Source organism: Pseudopipra pipra, chromosome 6, assembly GCF_036250125.1.
Source record: "Pseudopipra pipra isolate bDixPip1 chromosome 6, bDixPip1.hap1, whole genome shotgun sequence".
Classification (NCBI taxonomy): Eukaryota; Metazoa; Chordata; class Aves; order Passeriformes; family Pipridae; genus Pseudopipra; species Pseudopipra pipra.
In genome coordinates this window covers 12,002,858-12,026,133 of record NC_087554.1, presented here as the reverse complement: position 1 = coordinate 12,026,133, position 23,276 = coordinate 12,002,858, and the positions used below count along the sequence as shown (strand labels likewise).

Below are 23,276 nucleotides of genomic sequence, written 5' to 3'. Positions count from 1 at the left end.
TAAAAACCTTGGAAGCAAATTAGACTAGCCTCATCTGTGTAGCTGGCAGGAAGATAAAAAGTCTCGATGCACAATCACATCTGATTTCCTGCAGAGCTCTGTTCTGAAAAGCAGGTGTTGCAGGAGGAGAGTGCCTGGGTAGCAAACAGCTCTGGTCAAACCACCCTGCCCACCTTCACTGCAATCTTCAGTGCAGTTACTGTGAAGGGAGCAAAGCAGAGAGCACGGTCATAAAGCTGTCTTATCCCCATGCAGAAGAAAGCTTTCAGCTTATGAGTCAGCATATCCTTTTAAACAGTAGACAAAAGCAGCAAGAGAACACCTCTGAAAAATTATTCCTTTCCTCTTCTTCCCCTTCCCCCTGCTTTCTGGAGAAAGTACTCTTTAGACAAATTGCTTACAGTATTTGCAATCCTCCTGCTTGGAAAATTTTGTCTGTTATTAAAATCAAACGCAAAACAAACAACACCAACAAAAAACAATCCATTTTTGATCAGTTTCCTTGTCCTGCCAAGGCCCCCCAGCTTCCATTCTGAAGGATTTACCAAAATATTTGTTTATTTACACAGAGCTGGAATTCTGGAGTACCAGATTCTCTTCTGGCAAGACCTTTGGCCATGCTTAGAGGTGGTAGCAATATTAAATATGTTTCCAGTGACATCAGTAGGAAAGTAACTGTGCTGTAAATAAGAACAGTTACACAAAGGCGTGGCTTTGTCCGTCCCTTACAGATACTCAGCTCTGCGAAGGATAATGGAAGATAGAACTTTACCCTGAGCCAAAGTGCCAGTTCCTTTCCATTTAGTGAACACTGAACTCTGACCACTCCAGGTAGATGCAATTTTTCTCCTGTCATGCCTGTCAGCTCACTGGGAGAAGTGCTGAGTCACAAACTCATCTCCTGCTCTCCCTCCAACACCACACAATAAGTGGACAGTGAAAATTAAAAAAAAAAAAAAATCATATTACTGTGTTTAAGTACCTCAGTGCCTTGAGACAAGTCCCTAAGATGTTCTGAGAAGACCAAAACAAATCACAGAATTTTAGGTATAAATACAGTTTTAACTCCTTCTATTAGCTTTACAGATTTCAAGCCCTTTGGGACTCATGTTTTCATGCTTTCCCATTGTAGCTAAAAAAGCCAGAGAGGGTCAAGATTTCTAACAGTCACTTAACTCCAGGATCCTTGGCCTTAAAAGAAGGAATTAAAAAGCCAAACTAACATTAAAAAAAAAGACTACATAAAAATTGGTAGAGTTGACAAGAGCAAGAAAGAAAACTTTTCTTTCTTCTTTTGCATTTATCACCCACTGCCTCCCACATAATCACATTGAGTAAGAGCACACTGTGACAACACTTCTAGATCTCTCTTTAAAATTCCTTAGTCACTGTAATTGTATACAGAGCAAACAAGAAATGCTTCACTTGCCAGCAAAACACAGCAGCATCTGGACCATAACATGGCAGCCCCTACAGGACGCATGAAGAGAGAAATCAACCTGTCTGGAATTCGAACACAGAGGACCAGACCAGCACACCTTGACCCAGTGTCTGCAATGCTACATTTAATGACACAAATGAGAGACATTTGATAACCATCTGGTTTTCCAATTATTGCTTTGTCTCTCTGTGTGAAGCTGACAACTACTACTTGCAGGATACAGCCACCGTGTTGGGGGTGTGACACATCTGTAGTACCCCTGGGGAGACAGAGATTCAGGATGTGACAAAACCCACCACATCCTACCTTCCAAAATTCAACTCTTCCCTGTCACACACGTGCTCTGTTTGAGGAATTCATACCTCAAAAATGGCACTTCTGGAAATGAAAAACTTAGATGAGATCCACCAAACCAGGGCACGAGGTTTTCACACCATTGAAACTTTCTGGTATTTTCTTGGAGCAAACATCACCATGTTCATCTGCACATCAGGCTTACCTCAGCAGGCCATGGTGTTTGAGAACACAGTCTTCTCATTGACTAGCTGCAGTTGTAACCCTCTCCATAGTGATTCCTGCAATTACTGTTTCCACATGAATCGTTATGTGCTGCTTACACTTCAGCTTCACTCCCCAAAAACATAGGTTGACTGCAAAAACACATGCTACCACAGACTTTCCTTACAGATCAAACTGCAAGCAAGCAAGCTGCAGGACTTTGACAAAACAAATATGCAGGAACCCCACGTGCAGTAACTTCATCTGCCGGAGAACGTGTGTGTACAGCTCAAATCTGGGGGGACCAGGGTGAGTCTGATGTTCCCTTCTCTGGGGAGGCCCCATGCCATGGATGGCTGCTGTGTGGAACTATATTGTTAAGGCACAGATCAGCCTATGAATATTTCTCCTTGGGTGTATAGCTCCCTTTGAACTCTGTCATAATTGCACCAGCCCTGTGCACACATGTTCATTGCCCAATCTGTGGGTGGGAAATGCATTTGGTGCCAGCTCTACACAAACCTTGTACAGCTTAATTCTCAAGACCACTGAAGTCAACGTGGGTCTTTCCATGGGCTTCACCAAGCTTGGGTCCAGACTCACAATCCTTCATTTTACAGGACATCAGAACTGCACTGAATATTTTGAGGCAAGCACTGAGTCACCAGCCTACTGCTTCAAGACCAGGAGAGTGACCTGCTCAGTCAGCTCTTTCCACAAGCCCTTAAGGCAGACAGACCTCATTCACTGCACTCACTGCATTCATTTTCTTCTCACTGACACAAGGATGAATTAGACAGAGACTAGGCTGGAAATTAGAAAAGCATTTCTAACCCCTGGGTACCTGCTGCATCATTTAAAGGGGATATGTCCACCTTCCAGTAGCAAGGCACTGGCTCTGAGTGCCTGAGAGAGCATTCTAGGGATGCTGACACCTGAGGTAGGACAGGTAGGTAACTTCCCCACTGTGGGAACCTGATTTCACCATACACTGAGCCCTCCCTGACAGGACACCTTGTGAGCACTGTGCATCCAACATCCAAGGAGACAAAACTGGAGGGGAGAGATATTGTTTTCTGAGCTCATGTTGCTTGGAAACACCAGTCCTTAGGAATTTGTCACGTGTCAATGAAACCAGTGTTGGAGCTGGTACCAGAGAGTGGAAAGGCCACCTCAGAAGCAATGCTTGGTCAGCAGATTGCATTTTCCTTCCCCAGCTTTCTCATCCACATGGCTTTGACACCTTGGCATTTCAGCAGTTCTATTGAATATTCAAAACTAAAGCATACACTGAACCAGTTTTATTTTTATGCTCCTTTAGTGTGTAGGCAGAATGTCAACTGGTCCTAAAGAAACATATGCAGAGAAAACACTTTTTTCTCCCCTTTTCCAAAACTCACATTGACCCAAACTCTTCATTAACACAGAAATGCCCCTCTCTTTAGCATGCATAAATGCCCACACCAGCTTTATCCTGGGACTGCAGGGGACACCAATAGGCAGGAGACAGCAGCTCCAGCCCATCAAGACTCAACCAATTTCTCAGTCTGCTTCTCAGGAAGTGAAATGTTGGACTCTCCCTTGCTTTGGCTTGGGGTAAACTCATAACCCACAATGTGGCCTCCAGAAAAGAAGCCCTACTGTTCTTTACTCACACTCAGTAGCACTTAAGTCACTGAGCTGTCTCACAGTGCCCAGAAGGATTCTTATATAGTAAATAACTATACAGCAGCTGTCAGGGCCCCAAGTGCACCAACAGCCCTTAAATGCCCCGTCCAGCCAGACTTGGGATTTGCACACACACAGCCACTGCCAAGGGACCAGAAGCCTGGTTTGAGCTCAGATTCAACACTGCTGCTGGTTTGTCCACCCCCAGCCTGTCCTTGCTGTGCCTGACTTGCTGCATGGACTGAACTCAGTCCCAGCTATTCCCTTGGCATCTGCCCAGTGATCACCGGGCTGCCAGTGAAATCTGGCACTGTCACCAACCTGGTCCCACTTGGGCACTGTGGGATTTGGCAGTGGTCAGTGAGAGCATTGTCCTACCTGTGCTGTGGTCACCTTTGGTTCATCCTTTCTCATAGTTCAGCCCTTGCTCTCTGCTCCCTGTCAGTACCATGCACAGCACACTGTTTCCATTTGCTGGTCATCCTCCCTGTCTCGATGGGTCCTGGGTCATGTTTAGGACAAGCATCACAGGATAGCCAGGGGCTGGCATTAAAGGTGAATTGGGTGAAGGAAAAGTATCACAACACTTTTTCCAGAGGCATTCAGTACCTTGGGTTTGACCCATGAAAAAGCTTAAGTAGTAGCAGCTATGCTGGTATCAGAGCAGATTTGGGGAACCAGGTCACTGTTTTCCTGGTGATTAATTCCAGGGTAAGATACCAACCTGGTTCAGACAGAGTTCAAAACATCCCTGCTTATATAATCAGGTGTGTGAACAGGAAAGGCACTTTTGCAAGCTACTATCTTTCCTTCAAACAAAAATACTGCATCACAGAAACATACAATGTCCTGCTCACAAAAAGGACTGATGGGTAAATTCAATTATTCACACCTAGAAAGGTTCTCAGCTATCCAGATTTTCCTAGCTAGCCTGAGGGTGAAACCAAAAACTTAAAATAAGTTTGGTGTTCCCAGAAAAACAAATTATCAAAAGTTTCTGGCACTTTGACTAAATGCAATGTGGCAGGGAGCATCTTTGCAGTCCTATAGCAAAATTAGAACTGCAAGAGAGAGTTTTCCTCAGGATACGCAGCAATCCTTGTGAGCACTCCAGCCTCGCCTTACTCTCTGCCTGTTGGGAGTCTGGTTTTGGAGCTGTTTTATTTTTAGTCTTGGAGATTCACTCTTCCTCTTTACACATCATTCTTTCAATAAAAGAACACCACAAAGAAACCCCAAATCAAAAACAAACCAAAAAAAAAAAGGGTTTTTTTTTCCTCTTTCCTGTTCATATGTAAAGGCAGGGAAATTCAGAGAGCTGATTTCCCATAAGGACAGAAACCTTTGAACCAGGTGCACTGGATGAACTTCAGAAGTTATTGCAGGTTCTGCAGAGTGACACGGTGACATGCAAAACTAATAGAAGCCAGAAATGAGGCATATGATCAACAGAGAAATTACACATGTGACTTTCTAATCTGTTTTGGGGTTTTTTTTCCAAAATGATATCAGCTGTATAGGCACCTTCATAGTGGCTTCCTATATGCCAGTAGCAAACTAAGATAAAATTTCTGGATACAGACAATTTTGTTTTGGGAGTTTACCATTTTAGATACAGCTCTCTACTTTCTAAATAACCTGCCTGCATTGTTTGATTCCACCCACACCCAATCACCACCCCATCCCCAAACCGTGTTGTCTCTAAATAGCCAAGCAAAAGCTCTTGCAGTGCCAACTGTCTACATATTCTGGGGGTTTCTTGGAGGGAGGGTTGTGGGGGAGAGATTGTGGTTGAGTTATTTTTAGTCCCCAGAACTTAAAGAGGGGGCTTTGCTCCCCAGCAGTGGCCTCTCAAGCCTTTGGTGGTCATTCTAGTCCACATGCCTACAAAAGACACACTCATGTTCTGAGGATATGTGCAAGGACAATATGAGATAATAAAGTGCAAAAGTGGGCTGGAATGGGTGTTCTGGGAGTCCCACAGGTAGTCCAGGTTTCCAGGAGGAAGAAGAAAGATCCTGTATGTTCTCTCCATGAGGAAAACTTTAGGGGTCTAACATATGTCTACATTGCTCTGTTTCAACACTACAGGCTTGATCAAAGAATCAAAACTCAGCTTTCCCAAAGGACACTCAGTTCTACAGATACTTGTACATAAAAGTGACCACATTCATAGAGTTTTAATATAATAAAGAAAATACATAAAACAATGCTCAGCAATGAACACAAGCCTTATGGGAGCATAGGTCATTTGGAACTGAATCCAGAAGTTTAAATCATTAGGTTTCTGGATGTGGCAAAATTAGCCTGGCCCTATCACAAGAGCTAACCTTCCCACAAGGTTCACAACACAGGAAAGGCTGGGACTAAGAACAACAACAATAATGGCAAGAAAATAACCTTTATCTGAAACTAATCAGTTACTAATGATTTGAGGAAGATTATGTCAACTCCCCATATATGGGTTCTTTACAAGAAGGGTGAAGCATTACACTGTCAAATAACAGATGTGAGTTATCCACATTGATTTGGATTTAAGATACATGTTCTTCAACTATTCTTCTCATGTTCCTTAGAGGGACAATGGAAAAGGATTCCCAGCATCAGAGGAATCTCTACTGAAGGCTCAGTTTATACACAGTCAGTGTGTTCCACTTTTCACAGGATGAAGTTCTTTGATGTGACCTCTTCTAATGAAGCAGTAAGATTCACTCTCTACAGCTATCTGAAAGGAGACTGTAGCAAACTGGGGGTTGGTCTCTCTTCCCAGGTAACAAGCAACAGGATGAGAGGAAATGGACTCAAGTTGCACCAGAGGAGGTTTAGTTTAGATATGAGGAAAAATTTCTCCACCAAAAGGGTTGTCAGCATTGGAACAGGCTGCCCAGGGAAGTGGTTGAGTCACTATCCCTGGAGGCATTTAAAAGCCGTGTAGATGTAGCACTTGGGGACATGGTTTAGTGCTAGACTTGGCAGAGCTGGGTTAATGGTTGGACTCTATGACCTTAGAGGCCTTTTCCAACTTAAAGGATTCAATGGTTCTATTCAGGTTACTTGATTATATTCAGAAATACAGAAACAGCTGGCTCTAATGCAATCAGAATACAGAATATTCCACAAGATTTTTGCGTTGCTTCCTGCGGAATCCCAATTTGCTGTCCGGAACTCGACATCCTGGGATTTGCCTCTTGATGCTTCTCCTTGATCAACTGTTAGCTTTTCAGGTGCTACCCTGATGCCATCCTGACATCATTTCCAGTGTGTGCCATAAACAGCCTCTCTCAGATCACACTAGTCAAGTTCATGTGTGCTGCAAGGTCGAAGGGCAGCTCCAGTTCAGAGAAAGTTTGCTGGAGGCATCAGCAGTACAGCAGAAAGCTGTGCTGATTGCACCCCGATAAAAAAATGAAAACACATCATGTCCACATGCATAATTTGTTGGAAGTAGTTTGCTCTGAAATTTGAAAGGCAAAAACTTGTACAGTCAGTTCAGTGTTAATTACACACTTCCATAACTGATGCCCAGTTCCTTCAAAGAGCTGAATTTCTTTATCTGGAGAGGCCAGCAGACCCTCTGTTCTCAGGGGAAGTGTCCTGAAGTTTTACAAGGACATGGACACAGCAGGAATGCCTCTCTGCCCGCAGAAGATACATTCTCCTTGCACAAAATGAAGCAGTTTTTCAACAGACACATTCTAAAGGATGAGAACAAGGGTTACAGCAGGTTTTAATCTATCCCCTCCAGCACCCTTAGGCCTCACACACAACAACTGAGACACACTAGCTACAATCTCTCTAAAACTATTGCTGTTGATGCAGTTTCCTCTGACCAGGGAGGTCAGGGATATTTTTTGGCCAAGAACCTTAATGACCTAACAGCACTAAGACAAACCTTTTTCAGCTATTTATCTGCATTCTTTAGGCATGAGGACATGAAGGGGAAGCACTGAACTATGTAAAACTATGAAGGAAAGAGAGACATTCCATGCTACAAAGTTATTCCAGTTAGCATCTCATTTGTATTCTGGGATATAAACATAACTTCTCTCCCATATGTGATGAAGATTCCCATACATAATTTTTCAAGACCAACACTGAATAAACCTGCTTATAGCCCAGTCACCCCACAGCCTTTGAGAAGTTTTGGCGAGTGACATATTTGACCACTTTTCAGTACACTACCAACAAATGGATGAAGGTCAACATGTCTTTCTCCTCTTCCTGTCCACTTCTTATATCTGCCTTTTTCACATCAAAAAGGAACCTTTGTTATTGCTTACACATACAGTTTATGCATGTAGAAAGACCAAGAAATCTGGATTCAATCACTAACCAGTGCTTGTAGACAACACTGGAATATGAATAAAGGTACTAAAAGGCAGCCAATGGAAAAAAAAAAAAATCTGAGGAGACTGCAGATTTGTTAGCACACAACATGGCATGGACAATGAAGGTATGGATAGCGAAAAAGTAGAAGATGAGGTAGGAAGGTACCATGCCACCCAGATTCCTGCCAATTCTAATAGGAACAAGAGATGGGTTTAGATAGACAGGTCTGTCTCCAAGCAAAAATTCCCTAGGAGCTCATTTCTCTCTCTTATTCATGCATACTTTAGAAACCTCTGGAGACCACTCCGCAAACTGGAACAATAAAACAAAATGTCAAGACAGTAAATGGGGCATTGAATCTCTGCCGTCTGTTAGAGGAAGGCCTTTTCTCACTCGGAGGCAGTACCTTGTTTTCACCTCACAAAGAACAAAGCAATGCAGAGTAAGCGTTGTCTTTCAGGATGACCTAAACACAGTGGGGCAGCACAGAAACACTTGGCTGGATCAACTACCTTCAAAAATTTCAAGTTGAAATTCATCCTGCCACGGGTATATCTTAGTATTTTGTTGTCATCTGATCTATGGTGTCATAACAGGTACATTGTTAGAGACACCAATAAACACCAGGAATCCATTTTATTTTCTCTAATCCGAGGACACTAATTCCACTTTCACCTTTGCTACCAAACTTCTGTTACAATCTAAGAAAGTCAGAGGTATTGCAATCTATCAGCAGTGAAACAGTTAATGTTTTGTTCTCATTTATAACATAAGCATTTAAAGCTAAAGGTAGACTTAGCTTCCCTTTCCTGTGACCAGGAGAAAGTTCACTGTTATTATTTATCTACACACTTCACTTTTCTTGGAACTGTAAGTTTAATTTCTGGAAAAAATAACAGTTTTGGTGCAAAAGTGTTAAAGCAAGTGTCTTGTTAAACTACTGTGAAGCATAAGGGAGGCAGCTCTGTGGCCAGAGGACCCAAAGCCCCAGCTCCATCTTCGGCATATTGGGCAATTCCAATCACACAAGCAATTTTATTTTCCTCCTCTTTGATTTCTTAATCTACAAGATGGAGATACTGGCTAAAATTATTCAAGGACATTACAATAATCACAGTGTCATTCCCTGCTTTTATCTCATGATTGAATGAAACCAAGAAAACCTTGTGTTGCACAATAAGCCAGTTGTGCCAATACGTCCGTTTTCGTACAAAAGGCAGTTGCTGGGTTTGTTTCTGTTTCAGTTGGGCCTCTAGCCCACCCTGGCTCCTTAGGAAGCTCTCCTAGCACCAAATAAATCCCAGGAATTGTTCAGCACAATCAAAAGAGCATATTTTAGTCATGCTTCATTGAATCAAAACCTTTCAATTAGCTCTAGCAATGGCTCCAACCATCTTTGAAAGCACTTTGGAGAACTGCAGTGAAAAGCACTGTATCAGAGCTAGGTATTATCACTTACACGAATAGGAGTTGAAGACTTCAAAATACACATAAGCAATATCTTTATTCCTTCGCTGACTTAAACACTGCTCCAAGTATATGATATTCTTCAAGGAAGAATGTCAATCATCTAATAACTCGTAGCCTTGCAACACCTTGGAAAAAAAAATAGTGAAAAGTGGGCACACACAAATTGCTACATCTGCTGAAATACAGCTGTTTCTGGAGCAAAAAAACATAATACTCATTTAACAGTACAAAGCCACAGAAGCACAGAGGGCACAAAGGAAAAAATATTATTGTATCCATTTAGAGCAAGAGAGGAAGTTTGTGGAGGCAAAAGTGCAGTAAACCAAACTAAACTAAAAAAAAAAAAAAAAAAAAGGCATTTAAATAGCACCCTGATCTTGATGCCAAATTGGTCAGAAATAGCCCACATTTCCAAATTTGGTAAATCTTCCAAGGAGGAGTCAAAAGCAACAAATCTTTGTAGAGGTTAGTAAGGATATAAGGGAGAGTTTTCCTGGTTTGATTTACTGGCTAACTCAATCTGTACTGTTTATGATTGTTTAACATGGTTGGTGGGCTGATCTTGTGTTATCTTTAGATGACACTTTAATGTTGCAGGGCAATCATTATTACATTCTTGCAAGCTCAGTGCCTTGACCAATTGCTTAAATCTAAGAGACATAATAACTCATCAGGCAGAGAGGCACAAGTGTTAGGTCCAGCACCTGATCCACATCTCAGCTGATAACCATGATCTCCAACAGAACTGTGCCCTGAGCTCCTTCCTGAACCATTGAAGGTTTTCTCTGTTCAGGGCACAGATGCCACACACTAAATCACAGAACCAAACACACTCTTGGGAGGTCTCCTACCCACATGGCGAGCCATTCCCAGTACTGTTTAGCCTACAGGAAACTATTTAGTCAGAAAGTTTTAGAGGACCTTGCAAAAAGCAGTCTCACATCACATGCCTTGCTTTGCCAAATGCACTCGTCCTAATTCAAAGCCAGATTCCACACTGCTTCCAAGCCTGCTGAAAAATTTCAGCCTGCTTCTTTAAGCAAGTGTAAAACACTATCATGCTGGGACTTTTTTCACCCTTTTACATTAAACAGAGGAATAAATACCCTGAGAAGCAGGGGAGTGGATGCAGGTTACTTTTCTTCATCAGTCTTTCAAACATCATTGCAGAAAAGACCAACATTTAGCCTTACAGCAAGGAAGGGCACTATAGGTGGTCATTGCAAGTTCCAACCAGGAGCATGCTGCTCAGAGTGCAGCAAGACCCCAAGAGTGGTTTTCTAAACAAATGGACCAGAAAACCAGTGTGTTAAAGGCATCAGTTTTCTCACAACTGTGCTCCCAGGTTGACAACAACTGGCATCACTCAGCCTTTAGAGAAGGATATATAATCTGATCTCGTTAATTATCAGCTACGGAAAAATGGATGCTTGTCTCTGCTTTTCAATTCACTTGCTGTTGCTACGAAGCACAGTACAGAAAACAATCAATGGATCAGGTTTCCAAATGGGAAACAAAACCACTGGGAAAGTCTAAATTCATTTTCGCCTTGTTGGAAGTTTTTACCATTACTTCACGATTGTCTTCTAAAAAACACAGTATCATGCTGTTTGCATGCACTTAAATACTTGAGTTACCTCAGCAAAATGCAAGTGTATTAATATAGTTCAAGGTTTTAGACTTCCATTTCTCCTATTGTGAACAACATCCTTTACAAAAAATAAAAATAAAAAAAAGACAGACACATTTTCAGGATATTTTTTTTTTCTGGCTCAAAAAAACACCAAGATGGGGTTTCAGTCCCAAATATGCAGTTGGCATTTGGCCCAGCATAAAGACATGCCCAAACCACCTGAGGATGGAGCAGCTGTGAGGCCAGGGGGTAGGTCACAAACTGCCTAAACCAAGGAGACTTTGCAGGAGTGATTCTTTTAGGACAGAGAAGAGCTCTGAGGAAAACAAGCAGCAAGCATACTAAAACCACCTCCATTCAGTCTCAGGATATGCAAGGTGAAAGCACTTTCTGTCCCTTTAGTATTCCTTCTTCCTTCATCTGAGCCAGAAATTGCCAGCCAGCCTGGTCTCTTGTTTAAACTATCTCCCACCATCAGTTTACAAGGAATGGAGAGAGTTTCCAGAGTAGCAAAATTCTAGTATGGTAGTGAAAGAAACTCTTGGTAAATACAATGAAGTGCTGTCATGAAAGATCAGCTAACTCAGCTCGTGATTCAAGCTCTGTAGAAATGTCTACATGAATGTAGAAAAGGAGCAGAAAAAAAATGGGGGTGGGGGGAGAGAGGGGGAAAGAGAGCAGCTCATTTAGCCAGCCTACATCCCCTCCACAACAGAGGAGACAGGAGAAAAACTGACAGCTGTGGTACCAAATGTATGTAAAGAGACACTGCAAAACCAAAGCACAGTTGAGGATGTAAATAAGTCTCCTGTTACCTGCTTATTTTCTCCCCCTTCTGTATTTTATGCACATAGCTTAAAAAAAAAAAGAGTAAATTGACCCAAGTGCCATCCATTTACACAAAAGTGAATTTTGGAAAAGTGGCAGCAAGATTTGCTTCAAGGGACTTGAGTCAATTCACACAGGCAGCATGTATAAAAAACTAACAGAGTTCCTACAGAATCCAAGGGACTGAGAAAGAAATAAGGTTATTTGAAAAGGTTTTCAGAGAAAGTGTTATCTAAAACCCAATTTAACCTGAACCTGAAAAGTTTAGAGCCCAGTAAAATGTGCAAGAGAGACCTATACACCATTTCCTATTAGGCGGCTGCCAAACAGATTTGTTACACATTTAATAAAGCAGCAAAATAAGGTATTTATGTAGCATGTTTAAGTGCAAGCATATTTGTAGCATTTTGTTTAAATGGAAGTGTAACCTGATAGATGCTGCAACTACTGGACAATGGGAAATGTGAGGAGAAAAAGAAAAGTCAGAACTCCTGCTGCATCACAAAAAATAACATAACAGTGCCCTTGCAAAGTCCTGCTTTAACAGGCCCATAAAACCCAAATGTTTTGAGCCTCTAAGAATGCCTGGCTGGCAGATGGTGATTATTCACATGCCTTGGAGGGTCCAGCTACTTCGAGGGAGTAGTCTGGAATACTCTTTGCTGGGTCACACATCACTGCTATTCCTTCCCTTCAGGGCTTCACCTCATACTTGGCAAAGCAGCAGAGGCTGCAGTTCCTTCCAACGTCAACACCTTCTCTTTGCTTGGCCAGAGGTGTCAGCACAGAACAGCCTCCCTAAATTCAGAGCTCCCCAAGCCCCTTGCACTGCTCAGGCTCAATCTTTTGATCACTGAACCTTTACAGGAAAGCTGCCATCACCCTTCAGAGTGCAATTTTGGCCCATCACAACTTTTCCAGGTTACAAAAGAAATGCCACAAACTGCAAAGTTACGTCATAAAAAACAGCTTAATACAAACTTTTGTAGCTTTTGCATCTTTAATGTGCAGATCTCAGGAATATATGGGGAGATATCAGTTATTGCTTTACAGATGCACAGGGAAACTGAGATTGCAGGTAATGGGATGACTTAGAGGACTCCTGAATGAGTGAGCAATAAAGCAGAGAACTGGACAAGAGATTTGCAAGCTAGTATCTCTTTAGCCAGGTTTATGTCTTTCTATATATGTTGTAGTTAAGAGTTGCTTCTGAAAAATAAATTATTCTCTTTTGGAGACAGACCAACACGCTCTTCTTTATGAGCAATTATTCCCAGAGTGAATAAAAATCTAAGGGAGAAGAGTACAGAAACAAACATTACATAGCAAACCTGTGTTCTTCCAAGTGTGAGGACAGAAGTAAAGCAGATATTTTGGGATAAAATTGTTTTTAAAAAGAGTTACTTTTCTGGTTCAATAGAGACATATGCAGACATGTCTAAGTATCTTTAATACAAGGAAAACACTGAAACAATAAGTTACTGACTTTTGCTTGCACATTCCTAACATGGAGATCCTGAGTTCCCTCTTAGAAGAGTATGTGGATGTTTTATTGTTAAACAATTAGACCAAAGCCACACTGAGGATTTTTGTATTTGGTTCAAACTGACTTTAATGGGAAATAAGCATCTAACTCTCATAAGTGACTTAGAAAATCTCAGCAAAGTTGTACAAAAAGCCAGAACATCTTCTACTCTGCTTGAATCTAGCGTGGTTAAGGCTTTATAGAGAGCTGAGAATCCATTTAAAAAGATCAGAAACTCTGAAGGAAAAAAACAGTCTTTATATCCTCCTCTCCCTGGTCAAAGTGATGTTTAGGGATAACTGAAACATCTGCTGCAGTAACTTGTGTAACAAAGCTTGTTTCCATTAATAAAAAGGGGGCTACAGGTAATTTAATCTGCATATAGAAAACTCTGCTTTTGTGAAATGAAATGGGTAAATTAATATCTTTCGACTAGTCATGATAGACATGCCCTACATGAGGTGTACCTGAGCTGCACATTGATGAATCAGAATGTATCTTTGCCTCTTGGCATAGGTTGATAATGGAGGAGATGGATGGGGATAGTAGATACGAAATAACTGCTACATTGTAACCCAAAGTAATGGTTATGACTAAGTTTCAAAAATCAAAGATAACTAGATATAGGAGAACTCAAGCTTTTCAAGAAAAAACAGTATTAACATCATATCTCTATATATACATTGGTCCATTGATAAATATTTGAGATTACATAGTTAAGAAACAAGGTATTAAAAGCCTAAATTATCCTGCCAGTCTCACCCCCGATCATACAAATTTTGAGGTAAAGTAACTTCACTTGAAATTACATTCGGGGAGGTGGGGGGGGGGGGGGGGGGGTATGTGTGTGTGCCTTTTGAAACACAGAAGGGCAGCAGCAGTATTGTCATCTTGAAGGCACTACTCTGGGTGCTTATTTACAGTTCAAGATGAAAGAAAATATTCTGCCTTGCAAAATATTTCTGATTTCCCTAAGAGCTAAACTGAAAATGGAGAAAAAAGGTTTTAAATGTCCCCAGGATTACCCTCCTGATCCCTCTCACCTGTATTGATGATTGCCTCCTATACCAAAGTCAGATGCAGTCTTTCATTCATTCGTTCACATTTTGTTGAGTGCTTTTAGATTTACAAATTAAAGATGCTACACTGTTGCAATACCTCATCATCTGTCTGGCACTGCCTGAATTTAGCTCCTGGTTTTTATTGTCATTTCCCCTATTCCAGAAACCACTAATCCTAATTTGATTCGGAGGCCCTCATCATTGAAATTTTTAAAATCCACTTGATAAAGCCTAGAGATGAAAATAATATATCTCCATTAGCCCCAGGCATAGGATTCCTGCATCCAGTTTTTAGAAGTTCTGGAGGTATGACTTTGTTATGCACTGAAAAAAAGATTATATATAATTTATATCAATGAATTTGTATCAAAAATCCAACATTTAGGGTCATGCTAAGTCTCAAAAAAAAAAAAAAAAAAACACTGTCTTTCCCCTTTTACCCTTTGCCTAACGAGGAGGGAAAGTTAGAAGGGAAAAAAAAAAAAAAAGGCAAGCTGGATTTACAAACAGCTTGAAAAGTCACAGCCAGAAATACAGTGCCAGGTGAGGAAGAGGTGAGTGCATACTGCCTATATGCTGGATAATTCACCTAGTCCAAATCAGCTGCTTTGTGTGGTCTCCACCCCAGCTAACCTCCTCACTACATGTTTGTCTGGGCTGACAAGTAGATGTGTTTGCCAACCTGTCCTGCTGCAAAGCATAGGGGAAAGGGAAAAGGAAGCTTTTTTTGTCCAAGATAAAGTACTAGGCTATCCAGGGCTGGATTCCTGCTGTTTTATCCATTATCCACAGGCTCATGAATATGCATGTCCCTCAAAATTCAATACATATTTTAATTTCTGACATGAGTATGCCACTAAGTTATCCTGCTTCCAGAGCATGCCTCCAGCCCAGTAGCTCAAACACATTTCTACAGAGCAAGACTTTCTACTGTCTCTCCAAACTTAAGCACAGGCCAGATTCTTTCCTCCCTCACATCAGTCTATCCACAGTGTTCTGGGTCAATACTAGTATGCCAAAAATCACTGTGAGGTTCATCTCATGCTCTCTATGTATAATGATAATGGATAGAATTTGAACCATTAACCTTCAAAAGGGAAGATGGCTTCACTGAGGGCAGAAAGCAAATTCTCTCATAGGCTGTGCTTTTACACTACGTATTAACCTCTGCAGTCTTTTGGTTGCCAGAAGTATCACAATACAAGTATCCACACAACTGAAAAGATAAGACAATCACTTACCCTCAGCCATATATCCTGGAGCATTCCCCCCTCCAGACACAATCTCATTAAGGTGGATAGACAACATATTTTTCTCATAACTTTATACCTTCCACTGTAATTCTCCCTCGGAAGCATGTGATTGTCATTGAAAACTTTATGGTTCTCTTACTGTTTCATTTGGGAGACCTCACCTTAGGTGCACATTCATCAACTTTCTTGGTGGTTTCTTCAACTCATAGACAACTTTCTCACAGGGAGAGAACTCAGTGGCAAACAAAGCCAGAATTAGAGCTGAATCATAATCAAATCTTACATGACACTGCAAAGCACAATCTGACATCTCCCTCACTGCTTCACTAAATACAAATGTGAACATCAGAACAACAGCCAAGCACTGGAATATGCCACCAGCAGCTCAAATATCTGCTACCAGGGACTGACTGTGACAGACAAAAAGCCTCGATTCACAAGCAAACGATGAATCTGCCACCATTTATCCCCTTTCTAGGGCCTAATGGGCCCCAAGCCACAGTGAAAGCAGCATCCACAAAATGTAGGTCTCACATCCACACACAGCTTGGATGCAGCAGCACAACCAGAGGGTATAACACAACGTTCATTACAGCCCAGATGCTGTAATGAGGGGGACACTTCCCCCTCCTTTGAGAGGGAAGCTAAGGGCTAAAAGGAGAAAGCAGAAAAGCAGCACATAAAAAAAAAAAAAAAAAAAAAAGAAAACTATTTCAAACACTTTCCTGGGAGCTCACAGGCAAGTTTCCCCAAAGCACAGGGGTTTAGATGAAGCTTTAGTTGTAGCTAAAATGTCAAGACTCTGAGAGCCCTTGCCTCTCCTAAATTTATTTTTTCTAGAGTTATCTGTGTTGTCCAAGTTATGTATCCACAGGAAAAGTAGAGCAGGCCAATGAAGATTATCCCCAACTCACCTTGGCACCAGATGAGAAGGTAGCTCTGCCACCTGGCAACATCCATCCCACTTTGCTTCCCAGGCCTGAGGACACCTCCAGAGAGAAAAACTAGTTCCTCTGCCAGCTGCTCTACAACAACAGCAAAGAGCCTCAAATAGTCCTGGTGTTGCTTCAGAGGATAACAAAGCACTGAGCCAATCAGCAGGACACCTCTCTGCACCAATCCTTAGCACTGGGGTGGGCAGAGCTGAAGTACAGCACCTGTGAAAGGGGGGAGGGAGGCTTAGAAGATACCTGGTGGTCGGGTAATACCAAAACCAGACAATCAGCACTGTGTCATTAAAGCTAATGAGTGTCACATGGGCTCTTAGAAAAGACAGGTGGCTAGAAGGAGACAGTGTGAGCTCCCTGTGTTTGTCCTTGTTTTCCCCTGCATTACAATTAAATAATTCTAGATATTTGCTCATTTCCACAAGTGAAATGGTGGTAGATACAGCCATAAAACACTAACAGAAATATGTAGTCTAACCTAAATGAATTATATTGATGAGAACTGAATGCTGTTTTAACAATTTTGAAGATTGTTAAGTAATCATTACAAATGGCCTTCAGGGAGGTGCAGATGATTTTACGCCTCTTCTTTACAATCCTTTTCTTTCCTTCCCCACCCTGATCTCACCTGCCTGTCAAATCAGTAATTTCTTATGCAGTTTCAGTGGCACAGGGGATATTCTGCTCAAACATTAGTTAATGATACAGCAGGCAGTAAAATACAAGCTGTGGTATGGAATTGCTGCCCAATTTGCAACTTAACAGTGGAAATAAGCAGAGCTTGCTGATTATCTGGTAAGCTTTTGCATTTTGCTGATCTGCCATATCTTCAAAACAGTATTCCCAGCTCATAAAGCTCATTTGAACAGCACTGGCTAAGAGGATCTTGTGAGCCTAGAGCCAGGATTAAGGTATGAGGCAAACTGGAAACTTCAACCATTACAATCCTGTAGCACAAATGAGAAGCACTTTCACACACACAGCGAGTCAATATCCCTCATTTCTCTTTAGCATGTTGTGCCCACATAGAAAGAAACATGACTTCAGATTCTTTTCAGTGACCTTGAGTGATAGGAGTTTTCATGAGGACAAAGGATCAAAATCATTAGAACTCGTCATTCATTTCACCCCATATTGCAAAAACTATTTTTACTCCCTCAAGTAGTAACAATGTTGAAAGCAAAAATGTTAAGAGACACATCCATCTCCTGAGTTGAAGGACTTCCCAGAACAGTGGCCAGAGTCTGTGTTTGGAACATTTGCTCCTCACTGAAGAAAGGTTGCAAGATCTTCCAGGCCAGCTCTCCTGAAGTCTTTGGTCTCTGCCCTAATACTTGGAATAGCAGGCTGAGCAGAGTGCTTTGTCCTCTATGATTGTGACTGGATGTCCCATGAAGACAACTAATCTTTTTCTCAAGGGGAAAAAATGCAAACCAGCAACTCACTGTGACAACCCCATCAAAATGATGAAATGAATAATGGTTTTAAAACTTTACACAGCAACTGTTTCTAATAACAGGGGAGTTACAGAATAATGTTAAAAGTTTCAACTCAAAGACCTGGTTTCCTGTGTTGGCACCAGTCCTAACACTAAATGTTAACACAACAAGCATTTTTACATCTTCATTTTAAAGAGAAATTAGGAGACAGATACACTCAAACTGAAATAACTTCCCGTTTCTCTTTGTGTGAACACATACAGGGTGCATTTCTGACAGAAACTCACTGTGCTTTCACTGTGTCCTTCAGGATTTCTCCATTTGCTCAGATTCACTGAACTCTCAACCACACTGCAACAGCTGACAGACTTTTCAGCATACAGTTACAGCTTAAACAAACATATCTTCAAAGAATGGTAGAAGGTGGCATTAAAAATGAACACCTACTCTTGTTCTATGTTCCTCAACCTATCAAGTGCATCTCCAAGGCCAGAAGCTCACAGCAGAATGTATCAAAAGCACTGGCTGTATGACTTATACTGTTCATTTACCTCAACAGTTCTAACTGTCTGAGAATATACTCCAGGTGGAGAATAAGTTACATTACCCTAAACATGTTCACTGTGGATTAAGCTAATGCAGTCCAAACTAGGATGGCTAACAATGCAAAGCTACAGATCTCAACTGATGTACTAGCTGATCCCTACACCTACAGTTTGTAGTATTGTTGACTTCAGAAAGTTCAATTGCTAATGCAGAATACATCTTCCAGGCTAAGTCCCCAGTGACTAAAAAGTTTCTAACAGAATCTGACAGCTGTTTAAAGCCCGTATGAATGAAAAAAGGATTTAAATCTGAAACTCTAATTGAGCATCCCTATTGCTCAAATCAGTCTCCAAACCATATTTCTGCACGTACAAACATCAAGGACCAGGAAAACAGCAGCTATAGAGGGAGGGGAAACTTCACTACAGCCCCTCTCTACCAGGGCAGAGCTCTAGAGCAGCACAGGAAGACCAGGATTTCCAGAGTCTGTACAGCACCTCATAGGTGGGCAGGACTTCTCTTCCATGACGTTTAACTTGACACATCTCACCAGCATGAGGCATTTTTACATGACCAAAAGAAACATACAGGAAAAGATTTTGCAGTCAAATGAAGGGTACAAATGGTGAGTACTAACTCTCAGCTGATGTATGTACAACCAAAAAACATATCCAAAACTCTTCCCAAAAAGGGGAATTTCAGGTCTTCAAGGGTGTGACTCTCCAAGGCTTGGCAAAGCCACTTCTAACCTCACCAAAGTTTAATATGACTAGGAGTGTTTACAAGCACAAGAACTAGGCCAAATTCAGAATGTAAATATTTGGATTCAGTTCCCCAAACTTGCCTCTATCTGTACTGCCAACTTAATCCCAACTGCAGACCAAAGAATCTGAAAAGCAACAGTTGCACACACTTTATAGCGCACTATAGACAAAACTAACACACATGGCACTCAACAGTGGAAAGAAAAAAAAAAATTAAAATATCCTAATTCATAATCTAAACTGATTTTATGTTAAACAAGGCATCAATGAAGTTTGGATCAAAACTCAACTCCGTTATCATTTGGTACATTTTAAAAGCCTGATCAGTGCAGATGTTGGTCCTCTTTTCTCAGGAGACTGGGTTGCATTAACCATAGCTAGATTACTCAAGACCCTGCAGACAACATGACAGCTCTAGCACACAGTGGTAACTTTGCCCTAAACCATATTCTCTTAAGCCATCCAAAGTGAGTACTTCATTTTTCAGGCAGATGAATTGCCTCAGTCCCATATTCAGAATTGATTTAGGATCACAAGTCACCTGGGGTTCTCAACACCCATGCCTTTTTCTTTTCTTTTCTTTTAAGTTTTACTCCAGTTCTTTTAGGTATAGGTAAGGATGGCAACCGTTCAAGAGACTTTTGACCTCCCACAAACACACATCCCAAGGGATACACCATATTCTCATCTCCCAGTTCCCAGCCCTTCTCTGAAAGTGTTAAACGCCTTTCAGTCCTACATCTACATTGCAGTCACTCTCTGGAGGGAATCAGAAAGGCAAGGGTCACATCAAGACCGGGATTTTTTTTTTTTTAACAATAAGAATTTGGGCCTCCTCACTCCCACTACTGTAAACTAACAAAAAAGTCCACCCTTTCACTCTTCAGTTAAGTGGGAAAAGCACAAATCTGGTTCTTTCACTTTACTCAACTGTGGGAAACTTGGTTTTGCTTTCCAGTTAAAAGCAGGCCCTTCGGTGCACTTCACAGTGACCTCTTCACAAGGGGCTAGTATCATTTCTTTAAATGCCCCATACTAAAAATAATCCTGCTTCCTAAACATGAGTGCTTTGCTGTTCCAGGCATTCTGAGATCCTGCATACCACTTTGTTTTTTTTTTTTAACTGGCAACATTTATTTAACCAACAATTAAAAAAAGGAGGCCCAGTCGCCCCAGTGATTCTTCCCAGAGGGTCTTAGATGTTTATGAAACACAATGAAAACAATAAAGTGGATAAAATCATGCTATTCCATCAGGTCCTTGGCAAGACTTCCCAACCAAAATAAATTGGCATGGTATGTTACAGTCAACAGATTACACAATGGTTTGCAGGGTCACCAATAATAAGGGGTCACACGCTCCTTAAAGAGCTACAGTATATGTTAAGTCACTTGCTTAAAGGGAGAGAGCAATGCTTGGTCCTGAGCTCCTTGAAGCACATTCTGGCAGCCACAGCACAAACACGCTGCAGGGGTAAGAGAGGACAGAAGGCAACTCTCCTCCACTGAGCCAGGAAGGGCAGTGACTACACTGTGCAAGCTGGCTGGGGGAGTTTAGCACCCTGAAGGGAGCAGCAAAAAGCCAAGCCAGGCAGGGCTCTCCTATTTCTGCATATGAGAGACTACATGCTATGGACTTTTAGGAGCAGGACAGTCTCTATTACCCAGTGATGCCCAGCACCACCATCCCTATCACCTTTTCCCAAGAAGTCCCACTTCTCACTTCATGATCTCAGAGGAAATTGGTTCCAACTCAGAAGCAAGATTTCATCAGTTCCATATCAGTCTAGTCGCTCTTAGCAGTCACTCTTAGACTGTAGCTACTTTAAAAAGTGCTTGATTGTACTCTCAGGTAACTTGTTAAAGTCATCACAATTCCTTAAATGTGTTGCAGTTTTCCTTTAAATAACTAATCTTAAAGCAAGAGGGAAATGAATGATCAAACCCATAAATCTTACTCTTACCTGTCAACCTGGTTACAGATTTCTACTATGTCATCTGCATAACCTGATTACCACAATGAAAGTTAAATTTTTATATTCCTAAAACCCACATGACTTTCTCGAATCTCACCTTAAATGCATGATACTTCTACCTTTGCTCTGTTAATTTACCCTTCCACTATATGGAATATTTTCATCTACTAACTATAAATTAATCATGTATAAACAAAACATTATCAAGTCTTAAAGGCAAATCAGCCTCACTTCAATTCACGCTATCATCAAAAATCAAACTATAACTCATGGTTTCATCCTTCATCTTCCACAGGCTTTGATCACTCTAGATGGTTTTTATTGGACTATTCAATATATGTCTGAAGTTAAAATCAGCAAAAAATGAAAGAAAACGTATTCCCCAAACTCAGTACAACAGCAGAATAAGGGTGTAGAAAACACTACTACTAACATACTCCATGCAATAATGCTATGCATCCGGTTTTATTTAGCTTGACTACTATACTCAAAGTCCATTTGAGAGATAAAACTGAAGTAAACTCAAGAAGGCTCTCTCATATGTAGCCACTACTCTTTGATTGCAGCGACCTTAGTAATGGAAACGTTTGGTACCAAGCCAAGAGCAGTACATCTGATTTTCCCACCAAGTGAACTGCTGAAGCAGCTCCCTTAGCTCTTCAGCCAAGTCTGTCTTGGGATCCTAAAGTCTTCCGCCGGAGTCCAGGTGGCTCCTCTACTCTTTCCAACACGCACGCAAACCCTGCAGCCGGCTGGACAGACGATGCGAGCGGGCATTGGAAGGGAAAAGAAGTGCGGCAGTTCCCCGCCTCTCCCCAGAGCAGAGCCCCGCGCTCGGCGCGCTGGCTCCCTAGGTGGGTTGGAGTTATCCCAGTCCCGCCGAGATGGTCTCCCGGGCTCTGTCCCTCCGCAGTGCCTCTGCCCACGCCACCCACGCCAAAACCAGCGTCCCGCGGGCTCAGCGCTCACCAGCGCGGGAGCACCGACTCCGCGCTCCGCCCGTGCGCAAGGACCCCGCGCCCGTCCGCGCTCCCCCCGGGCAGGGCAGGGCACGGTCCCGCAAGGACAGCGGGGCTAGCCCGCACCGGCACAGCCTCCGGCAGCTCCGTTGCCCCAGGGGCGGTCCAGGGGACCCTCGGTGCCCGGGGAGCCCCCGCCGCTGCCGCCGCGCATCCCCGGCCCGCCCCACTGGCGGGAGGCGGGCGGCTCTCGGAGTGCAGGGACGACGACCCTCAGCACGACCGATCGCTTCTCCCCCAGTCCCGCTTCCCTGCCCAGGTCCCCCCCCCCCAGAGGTGACCACCGCCCGGCAGCGCGGCTCCCCGGCCCTTACCGAGGCGCGCAGGGATGCGCTCCCTCCGCCGGGCGCCTCCAGCCCCCGTCCCGCAGCCCTGGCGATTGTAGCTTTTTTGGAGAAGCTGGGAAGAGGGAAAGAAAGGGGGGGAGGGAAGGGGGAGGGAAGGGACTGAGATCGAGGGAGAGAAGTATGCAAAGGCAGGAAGTGGAGACGGCCACGGCCAGTGCGGGAGATTAATGGGAACCAGTCACCCGGCAGCCAACAAAGAAACCTGCTCCCACAGCGCAGCGCAGCCCGGCCCGGGCTGCCCCGGGCGCCCGAGACGCCGCTCCCGCCAGCAGCGCTCGGCCCCAGCCCCGCGGAGGGGTGGGCGCCCACCCCCCAGGCCCCCAACCCGGGTCCTGGCCAGGCGGGAGGGAGGGAGGGAGGGGAGCAGCACGGCGGGACCCGATGGGCGGAGGAGGGGAGGACTGAGACCCCCGCCTGACAGCCTTCCTCCTCCCTTTAGCCCGGAGGGGCGATACAGTTTATTTTTTATTTAAAACACTCCGAGCTCTGCGCTCCTCCCGGCGCGGAGCCGCTTTCGGGGCAGAACGGAAGGA

The 23,276-nt window shown here is 42.9% G+C and overlaps 1 protein-coding gene across 3 annotated transcripts in view; it reads right to left on the bottom strand.

The window, feature by feature from the left end:
* DENND2B (DENN domain containing 2B) overlaps positions 1 to 22,950 on the bottom strand; it is a 175,519-nt gene extending 152,569 nt beyond the window's left edge. For 2 of the 3 annotated variants that reach the window (XM_064657379.1, XM_064657382.1), the window contains exon 1: positions 22,711 to 22,936. The gene's annotated coding sequence lies outside the window, so the exon portion shown is untranslated. Of the gene's footprint in view, positions 1 to 22,710 lie in introns of all 3 variants that reach the window. The other variant, XM_064657376.1, reaches the window with a different exon arrangement.
* Positions 22,951 to 23,276: the final 326 nt, after the last annotated feature.